This window comes from Canis lupus, chromosome 4, assembly GCF_003254725.2.
Source record: "Canis lupus dingo isolate Sandy chromosome 4, ASM325472v2, whole genome shotgun sequence".
Classification (NCBI taxonomy): Eukaryota; Metazoa; Chordata; class Mammalia; order Carnivora; family Canidae; genus Canis; species Canis lupus.
The window spans coordinates 52,825,758-52,850,171 of NC_064246.1; the positions used below are offsets into that span (position 1 = coordinate 52,825,758).

Below are 24,414 nucleotides of genomic sequence, written 5' to 3' on the forward strand. Positions count from 1 at the left end.
CACACACACATTAAGGAATAAAGCATTTGGTGAAACAAACTTTTAAGCCAACTACAGTTAGAACTAACTGGACCTGTGTTAAATGTCTCACATGTGTTATGAAAAATATTTTGTGAAATCTTATTCTTAGATATGATTGGTGATGCTGAGGTCTGAGAAATCATCAGCAAAACCAGAGCCTGAATTTATAACACTAGACGGAGTTCCAGGCCTTTCTATTCCACCACATTGCCCTTAGGGCCAAAACATACAACTCCATCTTCCTTACCACAGTGAATGTCAGTAAGTGGAGTACAATATTGACTTTGTCATATAAACAAAGCAGGCAAGGGAGAGAGTAGAGATGGCAAAAGAACAAGGAACCCTTAACTGAGGGAAGAAAGGACTTTTCTACAAACAAAGCTCTCTTACATTTTGCTTTCAAAGAATTTCTTTATAGCAGCAAGGACTCTATGAAATACATTTGTGTTGGAAAGCACAAGAATGCATCAATATTTCTTCTGTGTTTTCTGTCTTGGGTTGAAGGAGTGTGGCAGAAACTGTTCGTTCCAGCAGGAAACTAACCCTGATTCTAGCAGATAAATAAGGTAAGATGGATTCAGAGTCAGTCTTGATAACGTTCCAAAGTCCTCTCACTCCTCTGACCAACATCTTAGAAAACTAGATCAGACGTTTCCTAAGAGATTTGCTCACAAGAGGTTCATTATTCTTTGAATCAGGCTGGAGTAAAAATTCCCCTGTGAAACGGTGGGTGGGTGGGGAATACCGCTTAGATAGCTTAATGTTATTTCCTGTCTCAAGATCTCCAGGGCTGAGAGTGCTCACTCATGAGCACCTCTTTGCAAAGTTGGGGAAGGGTGTGGTATGCAGGGAAAAAAGACTTTTTATAGAGTTTCAGGTCAAGGAGCGAGAGAAGAGTCAAGCTAGATTTTTATTTTTCTTTCTTTTTCTCAGCCAATAAAACCTCCCAAGAAATTGCTTCTACAGACCAAAAAACTGAAGGTTTGAAAAGAAAGATTGTAAGTGCTTAATTTTCGGCTCTGTGAAAAGAAATTTTTTTCTCCAAAATTAATCACAGAAGCAAGCTAACACCGCCAAACCAGTGGTAAACAACTTTGACTGAAACTAATCAGGGCAAATCAGTGTGGCAGGGATATTTGGTCTCCTGTGAAAGTGCCAGAAAGTCATACAATTGTCATACAGTGTCTAGCTTGCAAGCCGGGACAATGCAGGAAACATCTCATGGATGAAATTAATACACAGAAAATCCCTTAGTGGGCAGTATTTACTTTCCAGGGAAGTTGGTGCCTGAGGTTAGAAAGAATAAGAGTCAGGGGCACCTGAGTGGCTTAGTGGTTGAGCGTCTGCCTTTGGCCAAGGTCATAATCCTGGGGTCCTGGGGTAGAGTCCCGCATTGGACTCCCCATAGGGAGCCTGCTTCTCTCTCTGCTTATATCTCTGCCCCTCTCTCTGTGTCTCTCATGAATAAATAAATAAAATCTTTAAAAAAAAGAGAGAGAGAGAGGGGATCCCTGGGTGGCTCAGCAGTTTAGCGCCTGCCTCTGGCCTAGGGCGTGATCCTGGAGTCCTGGGATCAAGTCCCACATCGGGCTCCCTGTGTGGAGCCTGCTTCTCCATCTGCCTGTGTCTCTGCTTCTCTTTCTCTCTGTGTGTGTCTCTCATGAATAGATAAATAAAATCTTAAAAAGAAAGAAAGAGAAAGAAAGAAAGAAAGAAAGAAAGAAAGAAAGAAAGAAGAAAGAAGGAGAGGGAAGGAAGGAAGGAAGGAAGGAAGGAAGGAAGGAAGGAAGGAAGAAGAAAGAAAGAAAGAAAGAAAGAAAGAAAGAAAGAAAGAAAGAAAGAAAGAAAGAAAGAATCAGAGTCATATGCAGCAAACAGTTCCAGGACAGAGCTAGGCTAACCAAGAACGTGTTTTTTATGCCTATCACTTGAGCTTGTAAAATTTAAAGAGCTGAAGAGAAGAAGTTAAGTCTTCACTGACAAGTCTCCTGGAGAGCCAGCACTTGAAAACCCCCAAGTGAAGTGGTCCTAGTGGAATGTGCAAGGAAAATTCCATTTCATCTGACTGACACCAAGCTAGAGTCAAATTGTGAAATTAGCCAAAGCTTCATGATATAACTGGAAAATAAAATACTGGGTTCCCATGCTGGCCCTGCTGCCGCTTCTGTGGGGAATCAATTCTAGACCTTATTGTTCTCCTCTGCAAAATAAAGATTTTGATTAGATTGTCTCTAGCATTCCTTTAGACCTTCACAATCTAGATTTCTAGATTTCTAAATTTGTCTCTGTCTCCTTTTATTTCTCTCTGTTCCAAGATCTTCTCCCCCTTTTGTCACTTGCCTACTACATTGTAAAGCAGAAGACTGATCCAGGCACTTCTCTTAATGATAATATCTGTAAATGTTATTTGATTCAAAATACACACACACACATAGCCAAAAGGATGAAGGTTTTATTTTTTTAATATTTTATTTGTTTATTCATGAGAGACACAGGGAGAGAGAAAGGCAGAGACACAGGCAGAGGGAGAAGCAGGCTCCATGCAGGGAGCCTGACGTGGGACCTCTCGGGTCTCCAGGATCGCCCCTGGGCTGAAGGCAGTGCTAAACCGCTGAGCCACCCAGGCTGCCAGGATGAAGGTTTTGTGATCTTGGTTTTGTAGATGAAAAATTTGAGACTCGGAGAGATTAAAGCTTTTGCCTAAAATCAAAGATCAAGAAGAGGATGGTATCAGAATTTGAATCCAGGACCATTTAACTCTGAAGCTCACATTCTCCCTGCTATATCCTACAGTCCCTCTCTGTGGCCCTGGATCTTTCCTATGAGTCCCAGGGCAAATGGCTCTTTTTCTCTCAGCTTGAAACTCCTGAGGAACAAAACCTCTTCCCCATCAAAGCCTAATTGTCCTATCTCTGATTTCCTCAAACACCCATCAGTTTTGCACACGTTTTCTTTATAACTGAGAGAGGATAACCTATTCTAATAACCTAATCCAACCCATTTATAAAAGGAGGAAGAGGGGTACCTGGGTGGCTCAGTCTGGTAAGCATCCAACCCTTGGTTTTGGCTTAAGTCATGACATCAGGGTCGTTGAGATTGAGCCCTGAGTCAGGTTCTACACTGGGTGTGGGGCCTGTTTAAGATTCTTTCTCTCCCTCTCCCTCTGCCCCTCTCCTGCTCATGTGCACACGCACGCACGCATACACACACACACACACACACACACACACGGGTGTTCTCTCTCTCTCTCTAAAAGAAAAAGGAAGAGGAAGAAACTAAAACCCAGACAGGAAGCATTTTTCTCAAACAGTATTTACAAGTAAGGCCCAAATAAGCCCATCAAACCCGGCTGTCACATTTTAGGCTTTTTAAAACCTTAAGCTGTCACATGACTACTAAAATACCATTGAATTATCTCTGATTAATGAATTAACTCTGCTAGGTAATATTTTTTACAAATAAGATATATTTTCTTCCATAATAAAAGGAATACATGTTTATTTTTGACAATTTGGAAACTAAAGCAAAGTAGGACAAAAGAGAAATCTGTTAGTAAATCACCCAAAGAAGAACACTTAAATTTATCAAATGTACTTCCAGTAGTTTTTCTTTCTCTTTCTTTCCCTTGGCATCATTTCAGGGTTTTTTTATAAAACTTTTTTTCCAATTATAAAAATGTTATGTGGTCCACAAAGAGATACCACTGTACATCCATCAGAATGACTAATTTAAAAAAAAAATAAAGACTAACACCATCAAATATTGGCAAGGATATGGAGCAACCAGAGCTTGCTTACATTGTTGGCAAGAGTATAAAATGGTACAAACACTTTGGGAATGGGCCTGGCAATTTCTTACAAAACTAAATATATATCTACTCTGTGACTCAGAAGTATATCCAGGTATTTACCCAAGAGAAAAACACATGCCCACAAAAGACTGTATAAGAATGTTCATAACAGCTTCATTTATAATAGCAAAAACTGAAAATAGCCTAGGTGTCCATCAGTTAGAGAATGGAAATGCCAACAGTGGTACATTGATACCACCCCAGCAACAGAGAGGAACAATCTACTGGTACATGCAAAAGCATGTGCAAATCTCAAAAATGTTATGTAGAATAAAAGAACATTACACAAAAGTCTGCATACTATATGATTCCATTTACCTAAACTTCTGTAACAGGCAAAACTAATCCATAGCTGGAAAAAAAATGAGCACAGAAGTTGCTTTGTAGAAAGGTATTGACTGGGAATGAAGGGGCTTTCTAAGGTTGATGACAATGTTCTGTATCTTGTTAAGGATTTGTCAGGTGGATGCATTTGTCAGAATCCCACTGAATGGTACATAGAATTTATACGTTTCATTCCAAGTAAATCTTACCTCATAAGAAAAAAAGGTACACAACAGATATTGAATTTTAACAATATGCATAATTAAATATTTGGGCAGAGGTATACTGAGGCCAACAATTTATTTTGAAATGCATCAAAAAATAAAATGAATAAATAGAGAAATGGGTAGATAAGTGATAGAGTGTAGTAAAGTGTTCATTGTAGAATCTAAGTGGTAGATAGTGAGTATTCACTATAAAATCCTTCCATATTTACTATATGTTTGAGAATTGTCATAATAAAATGTTAGGGGGGAAAGTGAAAAAGAAAAGAAAAGAAAAAAGAAAAAGAAAAGAAAAGAAAAGAAAAAAGAAAAGAAAAGAAGTAGAAAGTATGGGAAACTCAGAAGTTCAAAGAAAATAAGCTCTCCCAAAACACTAATGCCCAACAATATTGAAAACAACAGTGAATTGCTTTCCATCCTTTTTTCAATATTTATGGGTATGGGTGGGTGTTTTACAAAATTAGTACCAAATAGATATAAATCTTCCTAGTATGAAGCAGCATTTAATGAATGATACTCTCCCAGGTCATTAAATATTCCTCAAAAATACTGTATTATAATTTATTTAAATTTATTTTGGATGTTTTAGGTTATTTTTCATTGCTATAAGTAATGGTTTGATGAACATGCACAAGTAAATATGCATTTTGTCTAAGGTCTTATAGCCACCTAATGCTGTTACCAAAAGGAAATACTTTTCAAAGCAATACAGCATTGCAGTTTAAAGGGTGGAAATATGCCCACCTCCACCACCTACTAAACTATTACCTGGGAACAGTTTGGGAAATGTACTAAGTCTCCCTAGATCTATTTATTCTGTGTTCCAATGTAGTATTCTGGAAGTGCCTAGCACTGTGCCTGGCATATAACTAACTCCCCAAAAATGGCAGCTATTATTATTTCACCCAGTCATGTTATCTGTACACGATGACACCTAATTGAGAATATTTCTGACAAAAAAAAATTCAAGGAGACACAGCAAGAACCATAGATATAACAAAAACCTGTCTAATTTGACTTAGTATCACCACATCTTGCAGTTTCAATCCTATGAGAGGTACTCAATAAAATATAAGCCAAATAAATTGGTAATGAATGAATGTATAAATAAGAGGGCAGCTGCCTGACTTTAATTCACCTAGGCATGAGGGCAGCCTCAACTTCCCTTGTAAGCTTTTTCTGTTCTGTCCCTCTGGAAGCAGCTGAACACATCTCCTTTGTTAGCTGAAATTGCATGATATGCCTCAACTTGGAGACCAGAGTTCAAAGTCTGGCTCTATCTCTAACTAGCCGTGTGTCTTTGGACTAAGATATGGTAAAAAACATTCCCATCATTCTATGACTATTAACAATAGTCTCTAATGTGGGAGGGGTACAGAGCATGTCATGATCCCCCTTGTTTCAGATGTGGAAACTGAGGTGCAGAGAAGTGAAATGATTTATCCAAACTTCCTCTTCCAGACCAAGAGGCAGTCAAGTAAACATCCTCCACAGTCCCTCTGGTCAAAGGGGCTTGGATTGCATTGTCTCCTTTTGACCACTGTCTGGCTGCAGATAGTTTCCCCCATACACTATCCTTCAGGCTACATCCTTCTGTGTTCCCTCCCTTTGTTCCCTTCCCCAAAGCCAGCTCTGCCAGGTTCTGCTAGGGATTTTTGACAACAGAGGGGGCTGCTGAGCCAAACTGGGCTTTCTCCAAATAAGGAAGAGAAAAGTGTGCCTGCCTGCTGAGATACAGTCTGAGTTCCTCATTCCATCCTGAGTTCCGTGAAACCTCTTAGGTAACAATAGTACAAAATACTCTAGGAATCTGTGGTATAAAATATAATCCACGAGGAATATGTGTTCTGGTCCTCACTCAGCCAATAACAACGTGTTCCCCAGGGAAGTCCCTTCACAGAAACGTAAAAAAGTCCTAGCTCAGGAGTTCTCAAACCTGGCTGCACATCAGAATCTCCTGGCCTGTTTATTGAAAATATGCAATCTGGGTAGATGCCTGCACTGCTCAGCCATGGTCAACTTCACCCTGTTCTTCTATATCGCCATGCAAGGTAAACATTCTTGCCACATCTCCTTTGTGCTATGTGCAAACAAAGTTCTAAAGACAGCAGAAAATGCTCATGCTCTGAGCATTGAAGAGAGAGGATTTGGTTACAAAGGTTCCTGCTTTCACAGAATTATTCTGTAATTTACGTGCCAGGATGGTGACTTCACATGCCATACTGGCACTGGCAGCAAGTCCATCTATGGGTAGAAATTTAATGATGAGAGTTTCACCCTGAGGCATATGGGTCCTGGCATCTTATCCATGACAGATGCTGGCCCCAACACAAATGGTTCCCAGTTTTTCATCTGCATTGCTAAGACTGAGCAGTTGGATGGCTAGCCTGTGATCTTTGTCAAGATAAAAGAGGGCATGGATACTATTGAAGCCATGGAGCACTCTGGGTCCAGAAAAATAGCAAGACCACAAGATCACCATTGCTGACCATGAACAAATCTAATAAATCTGACTTGTGCTTTATCTTAACCATCAGACCATTCCTTCTGCAACATAGAAGAGCACCCCTTCATCCTCATCTGCTCAAAATATCACATACTCTTTGTGTTTCATATTTTTCTTATCGTTCTCCAACTCTAGCTGGATTGGAGAGTTAAGTTTGTTATATAAAATAAAAACTAAAGTAAAAGAAAAGGAAGAAGAAAAGAAGGAAGAAGAAGGAGGAGGAGAAGAAGAAGAAGGAGGAGGAGGAGGAGGAGCAGGAGGAGGAGGAGGAGGAGGAGCAGGGGGAGGAGGAGGAGGAGAAGGAGAAGAAGAAGGAGGAGGAGGAGGAGGAGGAGAGGAAACAACACAATCCAGGGCCCCATTACACCAGACCTATTACACCAGAATCTCCAGGGGTAGAACCTGAAAATCTGTAAGTTCACAATTCAAGATCCTAGGACTTTCTAATACAGAGACATGTTTGAGAACCACTAAATTAGATACATTCAAGATTCTTTTTTTCATTCTGAGATGTAAACTGGAAATGTGTCAACCTCCCTCCTGCTCCCATAAAATACAACTCCTTTTATTTTTGGTTTATTGGTCATTGAATGCCTAGAGGACTGTCTTAAGAATGATTGGAAGGCAGCACAGTACAGTCGAAATAGAACATAAGCCAAATATGAGCCACATTTATAATTTTACATTTTCTAGTAGCCACTAGAAAAAAAGTTAAAAGGAACAGGTAAAATTAAATTTAATAGCATATTTTATTTAACCCAATATATGCAAAAAATTATCACTTCAACTTGTAATAGACATAAAATTTATTGAGATACTTTACATTTATTTTCTTTTGTGAGGTATTCAGGATCTTATCTATATTTTACCTTGTACAACATTCATCAATTTGGACTAGCCACATTTTAATTTATAATTTTTAGTTTTTGGAATAGCCACATTTTAAATGCTCTATAGCCAAATGTAACTAATGATTACCCATATTAGACTGTTAAGCCACATCAATAGGAGGTAGTGGGACAATCAATTAGTAGTGTCCATAATGAGCAGGGGATTGCGGGGAGGCACACGTGCCCTATAGTTGTCATCACTGGATAGTGAACATCAAATGACCTAATTTCTAGTTATCTAGAAATCAGGCAAAAGGATAAAGGTCAGAGGAGATTCAGCCTAGGACTCATTCATAAGGAGGAGACAGGAAATCCACACTAGTGGTTAGTGGTTAGAAGCACTGCAATCAAGTGTAACAAACATTAAAATAAGTAAGACAAAGATTAAGCCAGGAGTGAGTAGATTAAGTTCAAGCACCAGCACTTGAGAATATATGTTGTATTCATTCTATGAAAATAATCTTCCTAACTCAGGGTCAGTATAATGGGCCTATTAAAGGGCTATTGATTGATTTATAAGGAACATTCATAGTGTGGTTAAATATCCACTAGGAGATACAGCCAGCAGATACACACTGCAGAACAAATAGGGAAGGAAGGTGCCTAGACCATGAAAATAAGAATGTAATCAGTAGTAACAAAATATTTTTAAGAGTTTATTTATTTATTCATGAGAGACACACAGAGAGAGGCAGAGACATAGGCAGAGGGAAAAGCAGGCTCCCTGCAAGGAGCCCAATGCAGGACTCGATCCCAGACCCTGGGTCACGCCCTGAGCCAAAGGTAGACACTCAACAGCTGAGCCACCCAGGCATCCCAACAAAATATCACATTTAAAATTTATAATTTAAAAAAGCACTTTGCTATTCATTTTCATTTGTTCCTTATGATATGGGTAGGGTAGGTGGGGTGATATCCCGATATCAGAAGGGAACTGAAGTATGTGTTTGCCTAAGTCTCCTAGCCAGGGAGTAAACAGCATAGCTTCTCCACATGAAGCTCTCTGGTCCATATGGGGATTCAACCCTGACCTCATTATCAGTGAACTCTGGCCAGCTACTTACCTGACACAGCTATAAATATCATTAATTCACTTTTCAAAGGCTTTTCCTCTTCTAACAGATTAAGTCCCAGTTAGCTTCCTATCCACCCCCTCCTCTGCCCCTCTGCTGTCTCTAATCACACGTCTCCCTGGAAGGTGTAAATGCCTTTGCCTGGGGCAAGGATGCCTTTTCTACAGTACCACTTAGAGCTGACAGCCAGCTGGTAACACAGGAGCAGCACTTTCCTCTGCTGGCTGAGTCCATATAACAACTTGCAAAGTCACTCACAGAGGCATAGAAGGGGTTTGAACAGAAAATTCATGTGATGAAATGCGCCAGTGTGTAAGGCAGATGAACAGTTGAAGATCAAAGAGGAAGAACCAGAAATAAAAAGAGGAAGAAGGGAAGAATAGTCATAGTCAATATTGGCTCTTTTTCTCATTTAGCTCTTAGCTTCTATTACTTCCTCAGAGAGGCCTTACCTGCCCAATTTGTCTGAAGTAGCCGTCCCATCACTCCATCAGATGATCATCCTTTGATTTCTGCACACCTGCACACCTGTTATTACCTGTCCCCACCCCAGGTTGACTAACAATTCCATGAATGTCCAAACCTTATCTGTTTTATTCACTGTTCTATCTGCAGATAGTAATCACACAAAGCCCATATAAACACTCATTAATTATTATTTTAATAAATGAATGATCGGCTAGACTAAGTACTTAACATCACTTGCAAGTTATATCACTGAACCCTTACATTAATCCAAGGAATCAAGTCTTACCATCTGCATTTTACATGTTCCAATAATCTAAGCATGAAGTGGTAAGAGTTTATAATCTGCAAACTGTAAAGCCGCTAGTGATTTCCTAATCCCCCAAATCCAAAACACTTTTCTTAAAGAAACCTTTTCTCATTCATTCCAGCTTTGTTTCAACATTAGAGACTGCTGACTCTGGGGTTCCTCATAGAAAATCTCATTTGGATTTCACTCATTCAGTCATTTCACAAAAATTTGTTAAGCCCTAACTACAGGCTAATCACTATTATAAGGGCTGAGGGTGCAAAGTTTTGGCCAAGCAGAAATTAGGAAATAAAACAACAATGCTGGTTTTCTCCCCATCATTTCTTCTCGACTTTCTCCACTCACTTTTTTCTCTAGTTTCTCAAATGTGAGTACCACCAATGTCCAGCTATAGGTTTTTTTCTGTGTAAAGAAATGAAGTGATTTCATTCCCATCTGAAATGGTGATTTTAATCCACCATTGCCTTTTAAGTAGTCACCTATATGCAAATGCCTTCTAAATCAATAATCTCCAATGCAAACTTTTCTCCTAAACTCCAAACCTGCATCTCTTTTCTATCAGAACATCTCATCATCACCTCTTCTTAATTCAGCAACCGACAAATGGAATCCATCAGGTACCCTGACCTCCCAAACTAGCCCAAATTCCTGGCATCTATTCCCTCAGAGAGGCCACAGGGGAGAAAACAAAGAGATCCAATAACTTTTAGCTTCAATTGGGTTTATTATCAGCAATAGAAGCATCTGCTCCACACCAGGCCTCTAACACTGTCCTCCACTTCTCTAAATGTCATGGCAACCAAAAAAAAAAAAAAAGAGAGAGAGAGAGAGAGAGAGAGAGAAAGAAAAGAAAAGAAAGAAAGAAAGAAAGAAAGAAAGAAAGAAAGAAAGAAAGAAAGAAAGAAGGAGGGAAGGAAGGAAGGAAGGAAGGAAGGAAGGAAGGAAGGAAAGAAAGAAGAAAGGGAAGAAGAAAGAAAGATAGAGAGAGAAAGAAGGAAAAGAAAGAAAGAAAGAAAGAAAGAAAGAAAGAAAGAAAGAAAGAAGAAGAAAGAATTTTCCTTAGCTCAGCATAAGGAGGAGTATCCTTAATGTACTGGGTCAGTCAGTTGGTCTGAAATGGCTGAAATAGCAAACTAGTAGTAGGAGAACTGGCCTTATAAGGTGACATACAGATTGGGAGAGTAGTAGAGTGGACTAGAAATCAGGGCTATAAGTATAATGGACACATTCTCAGCTGAACCTTAGGGTCAGCAAACAGCCCAGGGCCTTGGGCCTAAGGGCAGGAAGTAGAACAGGGGCTCCTACAAGAATGTTAAAATCCTTGCAATTTAATCATAATACACTATTTAAAACCTCTATTACATTGATTCCCCTTTAACCTCCATGCGGGATGGGCTAGAGTCAACAGGGAAAACTTTTAACTTTAACTTTTCTAGTCAACTAGAAAACTTTTCTAGTACAAATTCAAAAGTACCCCTGGAATCTGAGTTGCGAAACAAATGGAACATGCTTGGCCAAGCAAATTCAGTGTGTAGGGAATCTGAAATGGACAGACTTTAGCATTAGAAAAACCCTTGCTAGTCAACTCAACCACATGATCACTGCTAGAGGAATTCCCTCTATTGCAGAAAAGGTAAACTGAGTTCATCGAGGACCACTGGTAATAGTATTAAATAAATAGGACCACTGTTAATAAATAATAAATAAATAGCTTCTGTGTACACATTCTTTGAGAAAGGAATGCCATGATTGATGAATGACTTCTGCCATGATGAAGAGCAAGGTAATAACAGGATTATCCTACTTATTTGCCATTCCAAATGGTCAGGCAATTTTTAGGTCTATTCTTCTACCATAGTCAACAATCATTTTATTTTTGTACTACATAAAAATGTGGATTTAATTTAACCAAATATATTTTATTTGAATCAAACTAAGGAACAGATGCTAACATTCCATACTTCTCAGGACAAAACCATGGTGAGTTGAGTACCTCCTGATTTCATCCCTTGAAAAGGTCATAGTTTACTTATAAATATATACTATTCAGTTATGTAAAAAACAAATCAAAATGAGATGCACCATCAATATTAAGATGTCAACTCTCCCCAAATTAATCTATATATTCAGTCCAATCCCAATCCAAAATCCAACAAAAGAAATTTATAATCTAAATTTCTATTCAATTATAGAAATTGGCAAGCTGATTTTAAAATTTGTATAAAAATGCAAAGAACAGGCCAAATATTTTTTTTTTAAGGAACAAAGTAAGGGAACTCACACTACCTGATTTTAGGAGTTAGTATAAAGTTATCATAAACAAAAAAATGTGATATTGGTGAACACATAGCTATAGATCAGTGGAACAAAATAGAGGGCCCAAAAACACATATAAGTTCAACTTGTTTATACCAAAGATGTCAGGGCACTTCGATGAAAGGATAATCTTTTCAACAAATGGTGCACCAAAAAAAAAAAAAAAACAAACCCCCTCACCCTTACTTTATACTACAAACATAAAAATAATTCAAAATGAATAATAGAGTTAAATGTAAGAACCAAAACAATAAAACTTCTGGAAGAAAACATAGAGACTTTGGAGTAGGCAAAGATTTCTTAAATCAGACACATGAAATCAATAAATTGGACCTCACCAAAATTAAAAATTTTTGCTCTACAAAAACCACTATTAAGAAAATGAAAAGGCTGGGATGCCTAGGTGACTCAGCAGTTGAGCGTCTGCTTTTGGCTTAGGGCGTGACCAGATTTTCCAGGATCAAGTCCCACACTGGGCTTCTTGCATGGAGCCTGCTTCTCTTCCCTCTGCCTGTGTCTCTGTCTCTCTGTGTCTCTCATGAATAAATAAATAAAATCTTAAAAAGAAAAAATGCAAAGGCAAGCAAGCCCCAGACTAAGAGAAAATATCAGCAAAGTAGGTAACTGATGAAGGAATATAAAGAGATATATATAAGAAACACTTACAACTCAGTAATTATTTTTTTTAAGATTTATTTATTTGAGAGAGAGCGCACGCGCATGAGTGCACAAATGGGAGGAGCAGAGGGAGAGGAAGAGAATCTCAAGTGCAGAGTGCTGAGTGCAGAGCCTCATGCAGGGCTCCATCCCACAACCCTGAGATCACCACTTGAGAGGAAACTAAGAGTCAGACGCTTAACCAACTGTGATGCCCAGGCACCCCACTACTCAGTAATTCTTAATAAGAAAACAAATTATAACCTAGACAAAATATCTGAACAATCACTTGACAAAAAAAAAAAATTCAGATGACAAGCACACACAGATCATTATTAGTAATTAGGGAAATGCAAATTAAACCACAATGAGATATCATTATAATTCTTAAAATGGTTTAATAAAGATATTGACTATCCTATGTGTTGATGAACACGTAACTGAAACTTTCATACACTGCTAGTGGGAATGCATAATGGTAGAACCACTTCAAACAGTTTGGCAATTTCTTCAAAGTCAAATATCTAGGGATGCCTGGGTGGCTCAGCAGTTGAGCATATGTCTTCAGCTCAGGGCATTATCCTAGAGTCCCGGGATTGAGTCCCACACTGGGATCCTTGCATGAAGCCTGCTTCTCCCTCTGCCTATGTCTCTGCCTCTCTCTGTGTGTCTCTCGTGAATAAATAAATAAAATCTTAAAAAAAAAAAAGTCAAATATCTACCTACCATACCATTCAGCTATCCCTCTCCTAGATATATACTCAAAGGAAAAGAAAGCATATATACATACAAAGACTTGTATGTGAATGTTCATAGCAGCTTTATTTGTAATAACTCCAAATTGGAAACAAATCAGAAATCCACATACTATAATATTCCTCAACAATAAAAATGAACTGTTAATATACACAACATGGATGAACCTCAAAATAATTATATTGAATAAGAAATCAGAAAAAAAGACTATATACATGTTCTATTCCATTTATATGTAATTCCGGAAAATGCAAAAATAATCTACAGCAAAAGAAAGCAGACCAGTGGCTGCTGGGGAATATGGTAGGGGAGAGAAGAGATTATTATGAAATGTAAAGAAACTTTTTAGAGAGGTATAAATGTGTTCACTACTTTGATTTTGGTGATGGTTCACAAGTGTAGATAGACATACATCTAAACTCATCAAACTGAACGCTTTACACATGTGCAGTTTATTTTTATGGTGTATATATTGAACAAAGCAGTTTTTAAAAGCATGAGAAAAGACTAGAAATTTAAGCAAACTAAAATATTTTAAAATGATATTTGATTATTGAAGTACAGATGTCATATATTTTATATGCATTTCTTTTACTCTATTTGTATTTCCATTGCTCTATTTGTTGTAATATTTATTTGTTATTTTTTTTCTCAAACATACCTTTATATTTGCTCTTTATAACAAAGTTAAACAACAAAAAAGTGTAAAAAGGAAAATCTACTCATCATCACTATCAAATCCCAAACCAAATGAACACCATAACAATTTGGTGTGGGGCTCTCAGGCCTTTTTCTATGAATTAACTGACAAGAAGTATGTGTGTGTTTGTGTATGTGTGTGTGTTAATTTGGGAGTGGGATTTGGTGATAGTGAGTAATGGTCACTTCTTCACTTTAACCCTCCCAATCTCACAAAAGCTCCTCTTTTGGGCAACTCTAACAGAATCATACAAAGAAGGGAACTCTGGGAAACAATTTCCTGCTGAACCAAGCTGACCCAGCATAATCTAACGCACATAATATAGTATATCATGCTTTATTTCTTCATCCCTTTATTAATTGTATATATTTAAGTTGATTCTATGTTTTTGCTGTCTAAAATTGCTACCAGGGCACCTGGCTGGCTCAGTAGGAAGAGCACATGCTATTGATCTCAGTATTGTGAGTTCTAACCTCACATTGGGTGTAGAGATTATTTCTTATGTACATACAAACATACATATGTACACTAACTTTAATAAAATAAAATAAAATTGCTACAACAAATGCCCTTGAGTATACATATCTTTGTACAAGTATATTTTTAAGATAAATTCCTACGACTGAAATTGCTAGGTCAAAGGATATGTGCACTTAATGTATTTAAAGATAAGTCCAAATTGTCCTCCAAAATGGTTATGCCAATTCACACCTGCTTCTGCCTTGTTTCCTTGTCAACACTGGATATTACTTAGCAATATGCTAGAGGGAAATAGTATCCTGCTTCATTTTGCATTGCTTCAGATAATTAAAAATGACTGAACTTTCATATTTCAAATGTCTAATGGATTTATATTTCTCCTTTGAGTTGCCTGTTTATATTCTCTGCTTTCTTTTATGGAATTGTCATTTTCTTGTTTTCCTGTTGTTCTCTTTTAAGTACATTTTTGTTAAATATTTGCAAGTATTTTCACTCAGCCTGTGGTTTACTTTATAATTTAGTTTATTTAGTGTTTGGTTTTTGTTTTGGTTAGGGTCTTGTCAATTTATTTTATAATAAAAAATGTCAATGTGTGCTGAAGGACTAAGTCATTTCATTTAACTATGGCTCTATCAGTAAAAGGATTCCCCACTCCTAAAAAAACACACATGTGTAGATTCTATTGATGACAAGTCAGAAGCAAAGCTGTCCTAAATGAAGCAAAGAATTATAGTTGACTCTTTAAAAACACTAGATTAAGGAAGCAACCTCTCTATGCAGTCAAAAATCCACATAAACTTTGGACTCCTCGAACACTTTACTAAGAGCCTACTCTTGACCTAAATAAAGGTTTACCAATAACATAAATAATTGATTAACATATATATTGTATGTTATATGTATTACATATATTATATACTACACCCTTATGGTAAAGTAAGCTAGAAAAAAGAAAATATTATTAAGAAAATGATAAGGAAAATACATTAACAGCACCATACTGTATTTATAAAAAAAATCTATATATAAGTGAACCCACACAGTTCAAACCCGTATCCAAATAATGTTATTCAAGGTCAACCGTATAGCCATTCTGTTCTGAACAAGCTATCATTTGGGGGGAATCCACATAATTCTAATTCTAAATACAGAAACTCTCTGATTGTTTAACCAATATTCACATTGTCTCAGAACTCTGCTTGAGATTTCTCAGTGCCTATTCAACCATGGAATGGTAAAAATGAGGCACCCCTACCATCACCCCTCTTTTGCGCTCATGGCAGACATTGCTAATTGATCACTCTTCCAGAGCCCAGATGTGGTCCAAAAAGCTTTCTCAAGGAGCACTTTGCTAGCTCAGTTGGTTGAGCACGTGACTCTTGATCTTGGGGTTGTAAGTTGAAGCCCCATGTTGGGTGTAGAGATTACTTAAAAATAAAATATTTAAAATTAAATTAAATTAAACTTAAAAAAGCTTTCTCTCTGCAGCATTCCAGAAGGCTGTTCCAATCAATCAAAATTGGTGTTTATGGTAAAATTTGTTTTGCCTACCCTGGTTCTAGTTCAACTTTCTATTTTTAGAAAGAAAAATAAAAAAGACCAAGGGTGCGGATATGACAACCACAAAAACATGCAGCAAGTTAGCTGCAAAACTCAAACTCAGAACTAGCTTTCTACCTCCCAATTGAATGCCCCTTCCAAGGCATCATTGTGTCCTCTTGTGCCACCACGAGGGAAGCCCTTCACTGAGCATCTGGTAAAGACCTTTTCACATAAATAATACATATAAGTGATTTGATCACATCTGTGTCAATAATATCCTGATAGACTTAGAGCTGGATTAAGAGGCGGAATAGTTGGGCAATAAACAATCTACTAAGGGGCATTGAAAAACAGTTACAAATGTAAGGAAGTGGAGAACTTGTCTCATCAAGACATTCTATGGAATTGGATGAAATATCAAATAAGTTGTTTGTGGTGGGAGTGGGGAGCTAGGGTCCCCTCAAGGAGCAGTCTCAGTATCAATAAATGTTCTCTAAGCTGGTGGTCTGATTAATTTTTATTTTGCAGAGTAGAGTAGTAACAAATCCTTGGTGACAGTAAAGAAAAGAATAAAAGCTAGCTGCCTTCTGCCTTCTCTGTACTTCCCCATGCATGCTCCTTTGCACTAGTATTGAACAAATCAGTCTAAAGGATCACTATATTTTTGGTCTGCTCTGAGCACCAAATCATTGATCCTCAGGATATAGTAGCATGTCTCCAACCATCTCTGTTCCCTGTCCTCCCTGCCCCTGCCCCAGTCAACCCCTAAGTCTACCCATCCTTCCATCTTACCCACTCTAAAAAAGCTTTCCCAACTTCCACATTGCCCATGGTTATTAGTTTCTCTTTGGAGTATCATCTGCATCTTAATTAGGCCTTGGGAACACACCACCTGTGATCAGCAAGTATCTATGTAAGGACAACCTGCTTCTTTACCAAGCATGAACTGTATCTTTTCCTTATTTGTACACCATATAGCACCTAGTTGATGCTGCCATCACTCAAAAAGTATCTGGTGATTAAATGGCAAAAAGAAAAACTCACAGTCACTTTTAGACTTGACTTTCAAAGGGTCCATGGAAATCTTGGTGGCACAGTTTCCTTTCCTCAAAAGCCTATCTGATTGGGTCCTATGCCACTCACACAAGGATTCAGCTTAGAGAAGCATGATTTTTATTTGCCTAAACTGGTTCTTTTCTTCCTTTCTTCCTTCCTTCTTTCCTTCCTTCCTTCCTTTCTTCCTTTCTCTTTCTTTTTTTAGGACTTGACTCTTATTTTATCACAGTGTTACCCATATAATAGTAATTTGTTTCTATTTGCTATCATGTCTAAGGCTAGCAACAACTTGTGGTGAGGCCCACAATGTAATTTATTTTATCCTCTTCATACAGGCCACAACTAGAGAGAAAGGTGGAGAAGAAAGAAAAGTGGGGTAGGAATAAGAGAAGGATGAGCATAATGTGAATTCACTGGTAAAATGTGAATCTTTATCTAGAACACTGTTTTTGTTTTTTAAAGATTTATTTATTTATGCATGAGAGACACAGACTGAGAGGCAGAGACATAGGCAGGGGGAGAAGCAGGCTTCTTGCAGGAAGCCCAGTGTGGGACTTGATACTGGATCCCAGATCCCAGAATCACGACCTGAGCCAAAGGCAGGCACCCAACCACTGAGCCACCCAGGTGTCCCTAGAACACTGGTTCTTAATTTGAGGGAGAGTCTGTCCTCTAGGTAGGTGCCAGGTTAAATATAGTACATCCAGTTAAATTTACACATTCTAAAATTTATTCATTGTGGGGTGATTAGGTGGCTCAGTCAGTTAACTGTCTGCCTTCTGCTGAGGTCATGATCCTAGAGTCCTGGAATAGGGCCAGCACTAGGCTCCTTGCTCAGCAGGGAATCTGCTTCTCACTTTCCCTCTCCCTCTCCTCTGCTCATGCTCTCTCTCTCAAATAAATAAATAAATAAAATCTTTTAAAATAAAATAAAATGTATTCCTTATTTCTCTGAAATTCAAATTAGCATCCTGTTAAGCATCCTGTATTTTTATTTGCTAAATCTAAGCAATCCTATCCCAAGGAACATGTGGCAAAGTCTAGAGGCATTTTTGATTGTCATGACTTGGGAGTTGTTAAAAGATAAACTGAGATATATTAAAATTTTTAAGAGGTTTTTTTTTTTTAGGTTTTATTTATTTATTAATGAGAGACACAGAGAGACAGAGACATAGGCAGAGGGAGAAGCAGGCTCCCTGCAGGAAGCTGGATGTGGCACTGGATTCCAGGACCCCAGGATCACGACCTGAGCCAAAGGCAGATGCTCAACCACTGAGCCACCAAATTTTTAAGAGTTTATTTGAGCAAAAATCTATTAAAATCGGCAGCACCAAACTTTAAGTGGCTGGAAGCATTCCTCCAACAAGCTCTAGAGACAAGACTTTTTAGAGTATACATGGAAGCAATGCAAGGATTGATTAGCCATAGCTTGAGCAGTTGCCTTATTTAGAAGAAACTAGTTGGCTGTTGTGACTGGTTGTCCTTAGGTTTTGATTTCTTAACCTTGAGGCATTTATAGCTTTAGGTTTCGCTTAGGTCTGGTAAGGTTTTAGAACCACCTCGGTCTAATGGCCTCCTTGTTTAATCAATTTAACAGGATGCTACTGGCATCTAGTAGGCTGAGGCCAGGGATGCTGCTAAACATTCTATAATATCCAGGACAACCCCCCACTGCAAAGAATGATGTGATCCAAAATGTCAATAGCACCACTGTTAAGAAGCCTCGGATAATTTTTATCTCTAAAACACATGCTGAGATAAGCAATGGGTGTTATACTATATGTTGACAAATTGAATTTGCATAAAATATTTTTAAAAATAAAAGAAAATAAAAAGTACCTAGTACGGCTAAAATGGCCCAGTAGGAAAACAGTATACATGTATATGTATAAGCATATATTTTTCCCCCCGGAAAACTATTCGCAAAGTTTCTTTCTTTTAAATCTACAAGCTATGATAATCTAGAGTTTCGTGATGATAATTTCTCCCTAGGGAGATATGACAAAATTCAGATCACATTTGGGGGAAAAAATACTCAGAAATAAGTGATTTTCCAGGATCCCACAGAGCCCCAGGAAAACAGAATTAAAACTCAAAAACCGCTAAACACATTGCTCATCACAATAAAACCAGCCTATCTGCACCCCTCCTCTGCTCTTACCATGCTCAGAATAGGGCAATTTCGAGTTTTAGTTTTCAAGAGGAGATCAAAAGTTTTCACAACTGATTAGCATCCAGAAAGCAATAGCTTCCCTTAACCTTGAGATGCAAATAGCCAAAGATTGTCAAGGGATCTGAAGGACTGGAGGATTTGATGGAAGATCAAATTCCCGACATTTCCAGGGCAATTAGTTTCACATGCAAAGTCACAGGAAGGTCCTGCCTCCTCTCCAGGAGCAGCAAAGCTGTAATAAGACTCTGAGCTTCACAAACTTGGGACTAATTGGCCCCCATCCACCCAGCAGAGTTCATTATTGTTATCCCCATTTCATAGAACACGGAAGGTGGATAGAAATCTTTGTACCCACCACCACTCAGCACAGACTTCCTTAATATTTCCCACTTTGGATCGCTTTACATAAACTCTGGGTACTGGGATTGTTTGGCTAATTATTCACACTCGTGGAAAGGCAAAGCCTAAAATCAAGTCAAATCTCTTTGCAGGTGCCTCTTAAAATTCCACTTGAAGGTGAGTCCTGGCCTCAAAAAAGGTTTAAAACAGTTCAACATTTTTATCTAATCGTTAAGGAAACCAGGGAGGAAGTTGTTGGCAATTACAGCCAGGACTTTGGAGCATGAGCTAAATTGATTTTGAAAGATCTGATTACTGAAGCGCTTCCCTCACACTGGCGGCCAGGGCTGGAGCCACGGCTGATTTCTCTGGACATGCTGTGGCAGTCGAGATCCAGCCAGGTGGCCGCATCCATTTGGTGACTCAAATGCAAGCCTGTTGTCACGATGGATTTTCTGCTCACAAATGTACAGTTACGTCTGCCTGTCTTTTTGTTATCGCCTTGGCTCTCTCAAGGGCAGCATGTCAGCTTCCTCCAGGGCCACTTAATGGCTGGAGAATCTTCCACTGGGTGACCCTGCCTGACTGACAAGGTATATGACAACCCCAGATTCTCTAGGGCTTTCACCTTGATGTTTCTCTTCCTCTGGCACTTTGCCCTATACAAGCTGGCAGCCTGCTTTCTCAAATGGGCCAGAGGACACCGGTTGCAAAGATGTGCCCAGAGAGAATGTGGCCAGCCAAAGATGCTGGTGGAATCCTTGCTGGCAAGACTGACTTCCAACTGAACATCTTAGCCCTGGCTTCCTCACCCTTTTGGCTTCCCGCTAGCCTTCCATAAAAAGGATAGGGCAAATAACAGGAGGCCTAGTTCCTACAAAGGTTTCTGCCCCCTTTACCTCTTAGGGGTGCTTGTAACAGTAAGGTGCTGTGGTTAAGAACAGGGCTCAGTCTCCTCATTTTACTAGCTTTTAATCTTACACAAGTTTTTTTTTTTTTAACTACACCTTTCTCATCTATAAATGTAGGATAGCGATAATGAGACTGCAAAGAGTTGTAGGAAGCAATAAATGAACCACTGGCACATGGTAAGGGCTCAATAAATATGACCTTATAGGCTGGTAGTGGTGGAAGTGGGGGTGGTAGTTTGGGTTGTCCCTATAAATCAAAGGCATGGGTAAATTCAAACCTTCAGACCCACTCTATAATACCCACAAAAATGAAAGAAAAGAAAGAATGAATTATGAAGGGGGAGGGAAAAAATCCAAGTTGCTGCATTTTCTTCTTTGCCTGTTGCATCCTAAAATCTATCACCACCCCATTCCAGTGCCCTCCTCTTGCCCAGTTTTTACCAGAAATCCCTACCACCCACTGACCCTCACTCAGCCCCCTCACGTGCACGCTGCACACGTTAAAATCCTGCCGTCCATGACATCAAAGCTCCCTCTGTCCTCGACGCTCTAGTCTCTGCCATCACAGCATACTCACTGGAGCAGGCCTTGCACACTAGCAAATCACACTGCTACCTTCAAGGGGTGACTTGAGGAGTATCAAGAAGCTATGCTTGCCCAAGAACCTCCCTGCACTGGTCTGCTGCAGAGCCTTCCTTTTGTCCTCAGTAGCCTGAAATGTCCAGTGAGAAAATTCAGTTTAGGCAACGTCAACCCCTGGACTACCACAGCAATGTTCATTTATTACATGGGAGAAAAGCCGCTTCCCTGACTAGTAACACACTGGTTCACAAGAATTGAGCAGATTAGTGCACTGAAAAGAAAGCCAGGTGAGAGCTGGGCCACAGGATGAGGAAGTTTTGATGAGATCTTAGGGAGAAAACATTTTACTGCAAGAAAAGCAGGCAGCTCTGGAAACCATAATTACCAGGGGCTTGATATCCAAGAACTCAGATGCCCAAGACTGCAAGGCAAAGATAGAGGAAAGGTCATCTTCTCCCACTTTGCTTTTTGTAGCTGTGTCCTGTCTCTCTGAACCAGAAGGCAGTGCTGTCTTGCTGGGTATGCATATTCATGGCCCCGCGCTGCTGCAGACAGAAAGGCACGAATATCTTAAATCTGCGTTTTCTGTTTCTGTCAGGAGGGCGGAAACTTTTGCAATCACATTGTAGAAGGCAGGAAGTTTGAGGGGAGAGATCATTACCTTTTTGAGCTTTAAGAGCAATAAACTTTTTAACCTGCAGGGTCTGTTGGGTAACTGATATCAAAAAATGGGGGAAGAGGGAATGAGAAGGGTGCACCATGTGGGGCTTCTATCATGTCCCTGTGGTGGATCACTTTATATGGGAGAAGGACCCAAGGGTAAAAAGAGCAATAATAAATGGAGACCAGAACAGCACAGAGTTCTAAAGTATTTCAGTTGATAAAGTCATTACTTTGGGTTACCTGGAGCACCTGAAGTATCAAATGTAATTTTTATCGACTTGCATAGATGCCATTAACATTTGGCATCTAACTCTTCCATGCCTACACACCTAAAATTTTTTTATTTTTTTTTTAATTTTTTAAAAATGAAAATTTAAAGAGAAAAAGAAAAGCAGGCAGATAAATTAGGATAACACACAAAATCTCAGTGATTTGACAGATAAAGGTTTACTTCTCATTCCCATCACAGTCCAATGTGGGATACAGTCCCTTAGGTACCCAGATCCTTGCAGTGGATACTCCTTGGAGTGAGTCAAGAGGGAAGAAGAGAGCACAAAGAAGGCTCCCTTGTCCTTAACCAGCTCAGCCCAGGGGCAACTTATATCATTTCAGCTTACATCACATTTGTGGGAACCAGTCATGGACCCCACACTTAACGCAAGGGGCTGTAGAAACACAGTCTAGAATGAACCCAGAGAGAAGAAAACATGGACTGGTGAGCAGTTAGTCTCTACCATAGCCAGTGACATTAATTTTAGCATCTAGTCAGTTTAACATTTGGTTTTCCCTTCATTAACACAATATATAATAAAGATATGATTGGGCTGAGCAAGATTCAAATTTGCAGTAGCTGAATCAGAGAAACAAATGATCTTTCCCTAGATTGGCACGTCTTTGGCAGGTTTGCTGTCACTTCCTATTTCCTGACCATGGTAGACGTGGCTAATTAATCATGACTCTCTTCCCTATAACTCTGGTCACAGCCACACAATCCTCAGTTTAGAACTGCAGATGTTCAGACCAAGGAATCAGAGTTGACATACAAAACAAAATCTATTTGCATCCCTGATTCTTTCCACCCCTCACACTTTATAAACAAGGAAACTAAAACATAGGAAAAGAGAACGATTTCATTTATTCATTGACAAAGTTATATTTTGTCCCTACTATATATTAGACATTATGCTAAGCATAGACAATATTCCTTCAAACAAGATGAAAGCCTGCCTTCAGGAACTTATAGGAGAGTGGGAAGTCAGATGAGAATATAGGTAATTAAAATACAGTATGACAAATGCCATGAAGGAGGCAAGGGCAGACTGCTATGGGAGAACATGGCAGTGACAACTAACCTACTCTCGATGAAGGTTAGGAGAATCTTGCTGGAGGAAGAGCCATCTATGCTAGTCATGAAAATTGAACAGACTTTAGCCAAGCTGAAGAATAAAACACAGTCCGTGCAAAGACCAAAAGTAAAAATGAAGATGGCATATATAGAAAACTAAGAGATTTATCCTGACTGGAGCACACAGTGCAGAGAGATGGAATTAAGGGTGTATCAATTAGTCATTGCTGTGTAACAAACCACCCCAAAACTCAGTGGCTTAAAATAATAACATCATTATTATTGCTCATGAGTCTATGGGTCAGCTGAGCAATTCTTCTAGCCTCAGCTATGCTCATTCAGCTAATGTCTGGACATTAGCTAGCTGTATTCTGGTTTCCGATAGCCCTGGCTGTCACAGCTGGGCTCTCCTCCAAGTAGTCTCTCATCTCCCAGCAGGCTAGCCTGGCCTTGTCCACATGGCAGTGGCAGGGTTCCACAAGAAAGAGCAGAAGCACTCTAAGCCTCTGATGCCAGGCTTAGAATCGACTCAGTGCCACTTCTAGGGCATTTGGTAAGTGAAAGCAAGTCACAAGGACAGCCCAGAGTCAAGAGGTAAGGAATCAGACTCTACCTCTTAACAGGAGAAACTACACAGCCTTTTTGCAAACATATGGATATAGGGAGAAAGAATTTAGGTCATTTCTTAAAATCAATCCACCACAAAAGGAGAACAGTTGCAAGAAATAAACCTGCAAAGAACATAAAAAGAGTTATTTTCCAAACTCAGATGCTTAGAGAGACAACAGAGAGCCATGGAAGAGTGATATGTTCAGATATAAACTCTAGAAAAGGGTTACTTTCATCCGAAAGATAATTGATGAAGGACTAGATCATGGCAGGAAAGATGAACTGCATAGTGGTTAGATCCAAAAGATAACTACAGATACCAAGCTGTTGTAGGGGTTAAAAGAAAGAGAAGCATCTAGGGTTACAGAGCTGGTGAATGGCAAGCTAAAATTAAAGCCAGGTCTTCTACATCCCAATCTGATGTTATCGCCATTACTCCCCTGGGTACAATATTCCAAGTTCAGAAAATTTTCCATCACTCCCCTACCAGTTACAGTGATTCCCTGGCTTCTTTCTGAATCTATCTCCAGAACACAGGGACACTAAGGCCATTGTTAAGAAATAAACCTCATTGAAGCCCTGCTTATCACACTATCAGTAACAGAAAGCTTTTAGAGATAGG

At 39.0% G+C, this 24,414-nt stretch overlaps 1 long non-coding RNA gene across 8 annotated transcripts in view; it reads right to left on the bottom strand.

Annotated features, from left to right (window-relative positions):
- Positions 1 to 2,464: 2,464 nt before the first annotated feature.
- LOC112651266 (uncharacterized) overlaps positions 2,465 to 24,414 on the bottom strand; it is a 51,243-nt gene continuing 29,293 nt past the window's right edge. For all 8 annotated transcript variants that reach the window (XR_007410280.1, XR_007410284.1, XR_007410275.1 and 5 more), the window contains one exon: positions 2,465 to 2,721. This is a non-coding gene — a long non-coding RNA (uncharacterized LOC112651266). The remainder of the gene's footprint in view (positions 2,722 to 24,414) is intronic.